Source organism: Oryctolagus cuniculus, chromosome 5 (assembly GCF_964237555.1).
Source record: "Oryctolagus cuniculus chromosome 5, mOryCun1.1, whole genome shotgun sequence".
NCBI lineage: Eukaryota > Metazoa > Chordata > Mammalia > Lagomorpha > Leporidae > Oryctolagus > Oryctolagus cuniculus.
In genome coordinates, this window is record NC_091436.1 from 94,975,442 (window position 1) to 94,986,282 (window position 10,841).

Here is a 10,841-nt window from a genome sequence, read left to right on the forward strand (position 1 = left end):
TATTCTGTCCTGTCTTATACCTTACCTGTATCCACACTAATGTTAAACTAACATTTCATCATACATCTGGTCCACGTTTTCTGATAAAATTGTTTGTTCTCCTTTGAAATTTCAATTTATACTCTCTTGTGACTACTCATTTGATACAATGATACACTTTTCATTAATTTTTAAATTATGATACGCTGTCGCTCTTACTCTATCTAGATTTTAAGCTCCATGAAAGAGGGGATCTAAAATCATAACTATGATTTGCTATGTAATTTATTATGAATCAATTAAATCAAAATAGTGGATTCAGTTGTTAAAATTACTATATTATACATTGAAAGAGATTGAAAAGATACACCATAAAACATTTGTGATATTTTTCTGTGGAAGGGAGAACTGATTAACTTATTCCACAAATATTTATGAGGTACTAACTTTCAGAAATGCTTACTCTGTTTAAATATTTGGGCATACAGAAATGAATAAGTTGGAGAAAGTCTTTATACTCACACAGTTTATTCCATGATCAACAGATACATTAATAAAACAAGAATAAGGAGAGAAAACAATGGAGGCAGTAAAGAAAGAAGATTTCAGACTCATGCTATGACAAGAATTTTTGAGTTTTAAAAATTATTTGTGAGATGGAGAGAGAGAGAGAGAGATAAAGTACTCCTACTCATTGAGTTACTCTCCAAATGCTTGCAATAGCTAGAACTGGGCTAGGCTGGGCTGATACGAGAAACTGGAAATTCATTCCAGGTCTCCTACAAAGTGGCAGGAACCCAAGAACTTGAACCATCACTGCTGCTTCCCAGAGTTTGCATTATCAGGAAATGGAGTTAAGAGCTATAGCTAGATATGTAACCCAGGTACTCCAGTATGGGATGCATATATTCCAACTGGCATTTTAATGGCTCAGATGAATGTCCTCCCCTATATTCAAAGAATTTTTTTTAATTGCATAAACTTTTTGTCTAAATCAATAAAACTAAAGATACAACTTAATTGACCAAGATGGAATATGACAATTATATATTATAATAGAAAGTTTAGGTTGTATGATCCACTAAGAGCAGGGATTTCCTTTTTTAAAGAATTATTTTTTATTTGAGAGACAGAGTTATGGAGAGAGAGAAAGAGTGAGAGTGAGAGAGAGAGGTATCTTTCATCTGATGGTTCCCTCCTCAAATGGCTGCAGCAATCAGGGCTGAGCCAATTTGAAGCCAGGAATCTGGAATTCAGTTTGGTTCTCCCAGGTGAGTAACAGGAGCACAAGCACTTGGGTCATCTACTGCTGCTTTCCACGGCACATTAGCAGGGAACTGGATTGGAAGAGGAATAGCTTGGAAACCAGCTGGTGCTGATATGGGATGTCAGCATTGTAGGTGAAGGCTTAAACCACTGCACCGTAATGCTAGCCCAGGGCAAGGATTTCTATCTGTTCTGTTTACTTCTATATTCTCAAAGTTCAGAATAGTGCTTGATAATAGAACTTGGAATATAGAAGTTGCCCAACAAAAATGTGTTGATAAAACTTGTAAAATAAAATGAATCTAGTTTCAGCCTTCAGTTTAGGTTTTTGAATTAAATAACATGTAACATATTTTTTTTTTGAAAATAATATTACTCGTGGTAGCTAAATGACAAAGAAACTGAAAATGTCAAAGGATAAATGTCAAAGAAACTGAAAACTCAGGACTATTTCACAGTGAAAGAATTCTTTGAGATGATAGTCATAGGACCCGGGTTCTGGGGACTTTGTTATTAATTTGCAATTTGACTTTGCCTGGTAATTTTAAACTTATGGGCCTCATTTTTCATCTATTTTATGAAATAAAGATGTTAAAATTGATATCTAAATTGTCTTCCAATGTCAGTGCTACTCATATGTGATTATTTCATCTAAAGGGATGGTAACTGGGTAGAATGATGTGAATTTCTCATACTGGGGTGAGGATGGTATGGTAGTAGAGCAGCCAATATTAAAAATGACTATGAACTGTATCAATTTACAGGAAACATTGTTTCTTCTAGATGAGTCTTCAGCTAAAATGTAAAGTAAAATAAATTGCTAGGGAATGGAAGAGGGGAAAAATGAGACCCTGTGTTTGTATCTTTGTCTCCTATAATGAATTTGAATTTACATTGTAAATAGCAGGAAGGAGGCTGGATTTATGTAGACCGAGCCATGATGGTTGACATTTTTTCCAAAATATTTCCTTAGAACTTCCCTTCACAGTTCTAATAACTATCAAATCTACATCTAATATCTGTACTTGATACACAGTAGTTTCTAAAATATTTACATAAATGGAGAAAGCAATGTGTTTGAGACAACAAAGTGAATATCAGTGATAGTGTCTTTCTGTACAAGTCTGTCCAAGTCTGTCCAAGTCCTCTTGAAAATTAACACATGGGCAAAAAAACAAATAGCTCACACTATTGAGTTTTGCCTTGTGGAAGACTGCAATTACTGTCTATCCAGATATACAACTTTCAGAGACTTTCATTGAGAGTGAGAATTCCCAGACTTGAGAATTTACCGTGGACTCTGAAATAGGCAATCAAATAAACAAGAGGGAATCTTTTTGGATTGATTACTTTTGCCCTCATCAATAGTTAATGACATTGATATCCAGTTTCCCCCAAGATTCATGACATGAAATATTTATCTTGAGAAATTTTGTTCAAAAATACATAGTATTTAATGTATGCTTTTATCATATGATATCTATAATATAGTACCAGGCATACTATATTTTCCTTAGCTTCATATATGATTCTAAGTTTTAAAGGACCTGGTAGTGTAAATACATTTTAAAGTATATATTAAACTCATATTCAATATTTTATATTCTCCTTGAGTTATTTCAGTTTTAGATAATTACCAAAATCCAAAATTACAAAGAAAACCATACAGATTTATGGTTCCATTTTCAGTAGGAGATTAAAGAAGCAATTATTTTTTATTTATTATATTTTGGTTAGTGGAGGGGATGGGTAGATTTGTATAATTCTTCTGAATCTCTTTTTAAAGTGTTAAATGAAACATTTAATGACAGCAAAAATATGACCTCAAAAGCTTCATGGCACTTTTAAGAAAAACCTGATTAGTAAGTCACTCAATTACAGTGAAATTAATTTTAAAATAGAACTTTAAATAAATTTCAAGAGTGATTGTATCCTTCATGAAACTAATTCTGCTTAATTTTCCAAACATTATATCTGAACCTAACCATCTTTGTTTAAATGCCTAATTCTTATGTGACTCTGACGTACTCATTATTGCAGGTTGATCTCTTTAGACATCTCTCTTGATTTTTTATTCATGTCCTTTCCAAAAGAATTAAAGGATATTCTGTCATTGGTTTTTATAATTTCTTCCATTCAAATGTTTCAGTGATAGCCCTTTTGCTACAAAATTACCTCATCCAATGCAAATATTCTCTTTTCTATTCATGTAGTTCTTCAAAGAATTTACCCAGTGCTGTCTGTTACTTATCAGCAAACTCATTGAGTTATTAATTCATCAATAAATATTTATTGTCTTCTTACCTGTTTTGCATTATTATGGGTATTGGGGATATAATGGCAAGAGTTTCTCTTCTAATACACTTTCTGATTATTCTCTGTTCATTCCTTTATTCAATATATAGTTATTGGATAGCTGCTTTGTGTCAGGGAAAGTACCAAGCACTGAGAATTTTTTAAAAATGCAGATCTTAGCCTTGTAGGTATAAAAATATCATCAATTTGAGATAAATACAAATATGATAAAGGTTTTACATAAGAGGTTTTGAAAGATGGCAGATTCAAGGAAGGATTTTGCATTGTTTAGAGTCTTGCCTGGGATATCAAACCATATCAGTTGTCCTGACTTATTTTTTTCTAGATGTTAACCCTGAGGGTAGGATTCAAGTGCAAAAGTTTATTTGAGAAACTAATAGATTGCAGGCAGTAACAAAGGGAGGAGAAAGAAGTCAATATCAACTATATCTACTCAAACCAGTTAATGCCATGGCCAATTAGATCTTAATTATCCTAAAGAGCTCTGAGAAAATTATGGCACACAGCACTCGTACCTGCATCTCCCCTAGTCCCCAGTAATAAGCCTAGTTTTTATCGACCAATTCCCTATTATTGCTACTTTGAGGAAATGAGGAAAAAATTTACTTTATCACTTCTAACTGGTTCTATAGCATGTCTTATGAGGCTTCTAGTGCTGTATTAAAGCTTAAGACTAATATGTACACATATTTATATGAAGTCTCCCTCTGTATACATGAATATCATAGGCATATGCATTGGAAATCAATAAATATTAATACATTTGCCCAAGAGAAAATATTTCCCATTAAAGAACTCCTGTATGGGGTCCTACACAGGGCTCAATCTTCCCATCAGTATCTCCTGATAGGAACAGATGAGTGGTACATGTCCAGGATGCCATACCAGAAGACCATGGTGCCTGGCTTCTATTACGGTGAAATCTTCACAGGACCCTTATTCACACTTGTTTTGTAAATGTTACTCTAACAATGTATTGTATGCATGAGTGTGGAAGATATAATTTATTATTGATTTGCTTCATTTCAAAGTCTGTTCTTAGGCTCTTTTCCTTGGTGATCTGAGCAAACACACACATGCATATACCCAGACATATTAATATTTTGAATGTAACAAATTATGAGTTCCAACTTTCTTCAGAAACTAAGGAAGATTTTCTCTTTTAATTAATTTATTTTGAAAAAGTTACAGAAAGAGAGAGAGAGAGAGAGATATCTTCCATCTGCTAGTTTACTCCCCAATTGGCTGCAATGGCTGGAGGTGGACAAAGCCGATGCCAGGAGCCAGGAGCTTCTTCTGAGCCTCCCACCTGGGTGCAGGGGCCCAAGGACACTGACCATCTTCTACTGCTTTCCCAGGCCATAGCACAGAGTTGGATTGGGGAGTGGTGGGGATGAGAGAGAATGTCCTAAATGCTAACAAAAGCAAGATAAAACTGTGGGATTTAATCATTCTGAACTAATGACATGAACACATGGAATTTTAGAGATTAAATCTAGTTTAACTTCTATTAGGGAACAGATGAAGAAGGGAGGCACAAATAACAGTTTACATAAATTCACCAAGTACATTAATGACCATTACAGGCCCAGGTCCAAGTCCCAGGTTCCTTAGTTTCCCAATGTAGCTGTGTTCTGCTCTTCACCCCACTTCTCAGGTGGATACACCTTTCTCAGAGGACTTTTCCTGCGAACTTTGCTAACTATTAAATTTTACTTGAAGGTCATAGCCTACAAAAGTAACACACAAAAAAATAAAGTGATATGGGTTTGGAAAGTCAGGTTGAAGAGGCCATTTTACTGAAAAATGGAAGACCTTATTAAGCATAATAATTGATGACTGAAGTCATGATGCATATGCTCTGGCTAACCTAATCAACAGAACCTGTAAGACATCAATTCATTCACCACTTAACATAGGAGGCGTTTTTGGAGAAATGCTAGACTTTCACATTAATTGGTACAAATTAGACATAATGAGTTTCTGTAAATTATCTGGTGCCTCACTCTGTCAAATCTTCACAGTCCAGATGTTGAGGATCTCTCTCGTGAATATAAAGACACAAATAGCTTCATCTTCCCAAAATGTCGACCTGAAGAATAAATTGATTCTGTATGAATCTCAGGTAATAGGAATTTGTTACACTTATTCTCATTATATTTAAGTATAAAATAAAATACAAAGCTAAACACTGGCCCCATGCTTACTTACATCTTCATTCTTTTACCTCTGAGAATTCAGATACATTTCCAACAAGTTCAGAGCCCCATAAGACATTATATGGCCTTTTCATTGTAACAATGTTTTGTCTAGTGCTAGGCTTCCATAATGGCACAGCTTGTACCATTAATAGCACACTAAATCTGTCTCAGGTCCTGCTAGCCACTCCAATCAAAGCTGTTTCAGGGGAGGTATTTGAAGAGGTTGCTGATTCTCAGATTTGATAACAAGAATTCAAGCGTGAGTGCTGTGTTCAGTACTGAAACTGTGTCATGTTTTGCAACAGAAACCTACATAAATTTTTTCTTTGGATCCTGATGTGACTAGTCCAATTTGGTAAAAACACCTGAAAATTTATCATACAAATTTCAGTAACACAGATAAAAACCAACTGGGTCAGTGTACTGGCTTGTCCTGAATTTTCTGCTCTATTTTTCAATCTTGCTTATGAAAAAGTGCTTATGTAGTTATATCACTTTTAAATTAAACATCAAGAATTCAACTTAGATAAAGGAATACTGAATAAGAATGGACTCAGTTACCATTGTGTGTGTGAGTGTGTGTGTGTGTTTATCTGTTAGGACTTGAGATCTATCTTAAGTTCAAGGATATATTATTATTAACTCTAATCACCGTGTTGTATGTTAGGTCTCTAGTATTTATTCATTTTATAGCTGAAGATCTGTACCTTTTGTTCAATATCTTCCTTTTTCCCCTACCTCCAGTACATCATAATACCTTTTCTACTCTGTTCAAAAATGATAACTATGTGAGGTGATGGACATACTTCTTATTTTTATTGTGATAATCATTTAACAGGTGTATATATATATATATATCAAAACATCATGTTTTATATGCTAAATATGAGTATATATAGATTTCATTTGTCAATCATACCTCAATGAGGTTGGAAAAAGAGTAGCATGAAAATTTAGCATGTTATTATTTCATACAGCATGAAGTCTGGAAACAGGTGGTTCTAAGGTTTATTTAGATATTCAACAACATTATCAAGGGTGATTGATCTTTCCATCTTTGTAATATAATACTCTATAGTATGCTGCTAGTGGTTATAAGTGTTGGCCAGTTATTTTCTAAAGATTTATTGTTTTTTTGAAAGGCAGTTACATAGTGGGGGAGGGGGAGGGAGAGAGAAAGAGAACAAGAGAGAGAGAGAGATCACTTTCCCATCTACTGGTTCACTTCCCAAGTTTTGGCAATGGCTGGGACTGAGCCAGATGGAAGCGAGGAGCCAGGAGCTGCCTCTAGGTCTCCCACATGGAAAGAAGGCCCAAGCACTTGAGTCATTCATTCTCTACTGCTTTGCCCAGGCAGTTAGTAGTGAGCTGAATCTGAAGTAAAGCAACCCAGACATGATCCAGCACCCATATGGGATGCCAACATTGCAGGCAGTGGCTTTACCAGCTACACCACAGCACTGGCCTTGGGTTGGCCAGTTATTAATTTAAATAAATTAGCGAACAAACAAAACATCCCTAATTCTCTTTATAGTAAGTGCAAATTTGTAAAATTTTTGAGAAATAATGAAAGCTAATAGTTTTATGATATTATCCTAGGGAATGAAAGAACTCTTTAAAAAGGCAAAGGCATATGTTAAAGTTCTAAAAATATCATTGATTGCATTAAAATTAAAATTTTCTACAACCTATTATTAAGAAAGTGAAAATATAAGCCAAAAACTGTAAGGTATTTGTAACACAGAAAGACCAAACTGAAATCAATTCAAAAGATGTACAGAATACCTATGAATCAGTAAGAACAATGCAAACATTCCAATAAAGATGGAAAAAAGATATGATTGGGCATTTTATAGCAAAGGGTATGCAAAGTTCAACAAAAAAGAGATACCCAGAGCGTTTGGGAATGAAGACCATGGTGATACCATAGCTGCTATTTCTCTCCTCCTACAAATTCATATGTGGAAGCCTTAACCTGATTATGATCCCAGGGACAAACTTCCAAACAGGAGTGTATATTGCAGCATCATTGTTCACCATGGACAAAGACTATAAGGGACCTGAGTGTTTATCAACAGCAAAATTGATAAATATGTGTATTAATTTGAGCACATAAAGTACTACCAATTAATCAACAAAGTTAATTTCAAAACATGATACAGAATGAAAGATACAAGCCATGAAATAATTATTTCGGTATGATTTTATTTATATGCAATTAAAAATCAAGTAAAAAATTTAAATATTTATTTGAAAGGCAGGATATCAGAGAGGAAAGAAATATCTTCCATCTACTGGTTCACTCTCCAATTGCAGTAGCTAGGACTGGGGGCCAGGCAGAAATCAGGAGCCAGAAATTTATCCAGGTCTCCAACTTGGGTGGCAGTGAGGCAAGTGCTTGAGCCATCATCTGCTGTTTCCCAGAAGCTTTAGCAGGGAGCTGGATCACAAGTACAGTGGCAGGGACTTAAACAAGCACTATGATATGGGATGCGGGCATCCCAAGTGGATGGTTTAACTTGCTGCACCACAAATTTCCGCTGCTTAAATAGATTTTAAAAATCACCACTGTTGAGGTATAAATGACATAAAGTGGGCTGCTTATGTTTAAAGTGTAAAATCTCATTTTTTAAGGTTTATTTACTTGAAAAGGTTATATATATATATATATATATATATAGAGAGAGAGAGAGAGAGAGAGAGAATGAGAGGCACAGAGAGATCTTTCATCCATAGCTTCACTCCCCAAATGGCCACAATGGCCAGAGCTGTGCTAATCCAAAGCCAGGAGATAGGAGCTTCTTCTGAGTCTCCCTTGTGGGTGTAAGAATTCTATTTCTGGCATTTCATTGATCTCCAGAACAGAATCTATTTCTGGAGAACTATGGTGTTCTTCTTGAGGTCTCATGCTAACTTGCTTTTTTGTGTTTCCTGTGACCTATGTTGATGTTTGCAATTCTGTTTTAATAGCCCTATTTTATGGCGTAGGTTTTATTGGAAAAGAGTTCATAATTTAGATTGAATGCAGAGTATCCCTTGTCTTGATGCTTTGGCTTTGATTCTAGGGGATCCCAGAAATGTAATTGCTGAGTGATTTCTTTTGTTTTAATCAATTTCATCTGTGTCTATAAATAATACTGCAATGATTTGTAGGAATAAAAGTGTGATTTTGAGGTGAGTGTGGGCTTCATAGTGTGTGTATATCCAATCTCCAAGGAGCTGGATGTCAGTTACACTAGAAATTGTGATAGCCATGGTCTTGTTCCTATTGTTGTGGAACATACTAGGTGCTGTCCCCTTGTCCCTCCTGCGAGCTTGAGTGATTCTGTGGCTGTGGCACCCATAACTGTGGTCCCAGGACTGTGTTATTGATGTGAACTTTTCCAGGTCCTGCTGGGAAAGAGTGACTGGTACTGCTGCTTATAAAACCAAAAGCTCTAGTCCCATACTGGGGGATGTGAACTGAACTCTGCTGTAGTGCTACCGCGTGACTACAAGGTACAGAAGACATTTTGCACTGGCAGGTGTGGGTCCAGAGAGGTGAAATGCAGACAGTTTCTTCCCTGTGTTCAAGTGGGTAGATTCCAGTGGGTTTGAGGTAATTAGTACTTACAGTTCTCATATTGCAGGATACAGTGGAATAATGAGCCAAATAGCCCATCATGAAAGCCAGGCGTTGGGAATGGTAGTCGCTATCACCTGAATCAGAACAGTAACAGTAGAGCATTCCATATACTGTGAGTGAGTAGGTGTTACTCTAAAGATAGTAATATTAGCATCAACAGTCTTGATTATAAAACCACAGGTGAAACTGCCCCTAGTTATCACACAGTGTGCAAAGGTGATGCTGGGTTTTGTGCCTGAGCAGACCCAGAACCATGAATTAGAAGGTACAGCAGGAATTTCCTCAGGCCACGTCCAAATATTTTTTGGCTGATGTTGATACTGGCCTCAAGAAGATGAAGGGAACTCCCTCGGATGATGTAGAGTGAGTAAACACAGCTCCAGGGGTTACACCACAAATTCCTACAGTTGGAGGATTCAGGAGATCTGCATTCTGTGGATTGCCCTAAATCTGGCTCTTGTTTATTCTGGAATCAGCATGATTGTTTGCTGTCTACTGAATCAGAGCACAGTTCAGTCAGTACTCTGCCACTCCTAATTGAGGCTGGCACTGGGTGGAGGAGGGGAGGGAAGTCATGTGGCTTCCCTTTTGGCAGCAAAGTAGCCACTCAGACTCCTCAGCTCCTCAGGCTGAACCTGAAGGCAGTAGGGAAATGTGAAATTCTAAGCTGCTGGTCGCAGGGCTTCATGGCAACTTTTTCCTACCTTGTCTGAGAAGATGGTGTTTCCCAGCCAACAGCCAGCTACATAGATGCAAAGCTGGCTGGTAATGCAGCCAGCCATGTTTGTTTGTTGTCATACCTAACTGTCCCACAGGGTTTGGGTTCTGTCCTATCACTTCTCTGCTGAAAATTTCTGCCATCATTCCCCTGGGAATGTGATTCTTCCTTGATCTTTCTGTTATCTTTCTGCAGCTGAGGTCAGTGTGACTTCTCACTATTCAGCCATTTTCGATCTTATGAATTTTTTATACAATGCATATATGTTATTACTACAGTCCTTTGTATTATTGAATAACATAATATTTGGCATTTCTGTTTTAATCTGTTATTCTGTTAATAAACATTTTGTTTCTAGGTTTTGACTACTGCAAAAAAATGCTATGAACATTCTAATATCAGTCTTTGTATGGACATGCATTTCCTTTCTCCAAGTAAAATAGCTGAATTTAACCAATTGAGAGACTGCCGAGTGATTCTCAAAGAGATCGCATAATTTATATTCGATGAGAAAAGTGTGAACATTCTGGTTTCTCAGGATAAAATATTTATTAAAATATTTTACATATTTTAACAATTGGGTATTCTTACCAGTGAGTTTTAAGAGTTCTTTATATATCATTGATACAAAGTATTTATCTTATATAAGCATTGGAAATATTTATTACTAGTCTTTTAATTTTCTTGTCCATTTCTGTTAATCATGTATAAAGAATTCTTGCCTAGCTCAGATTCT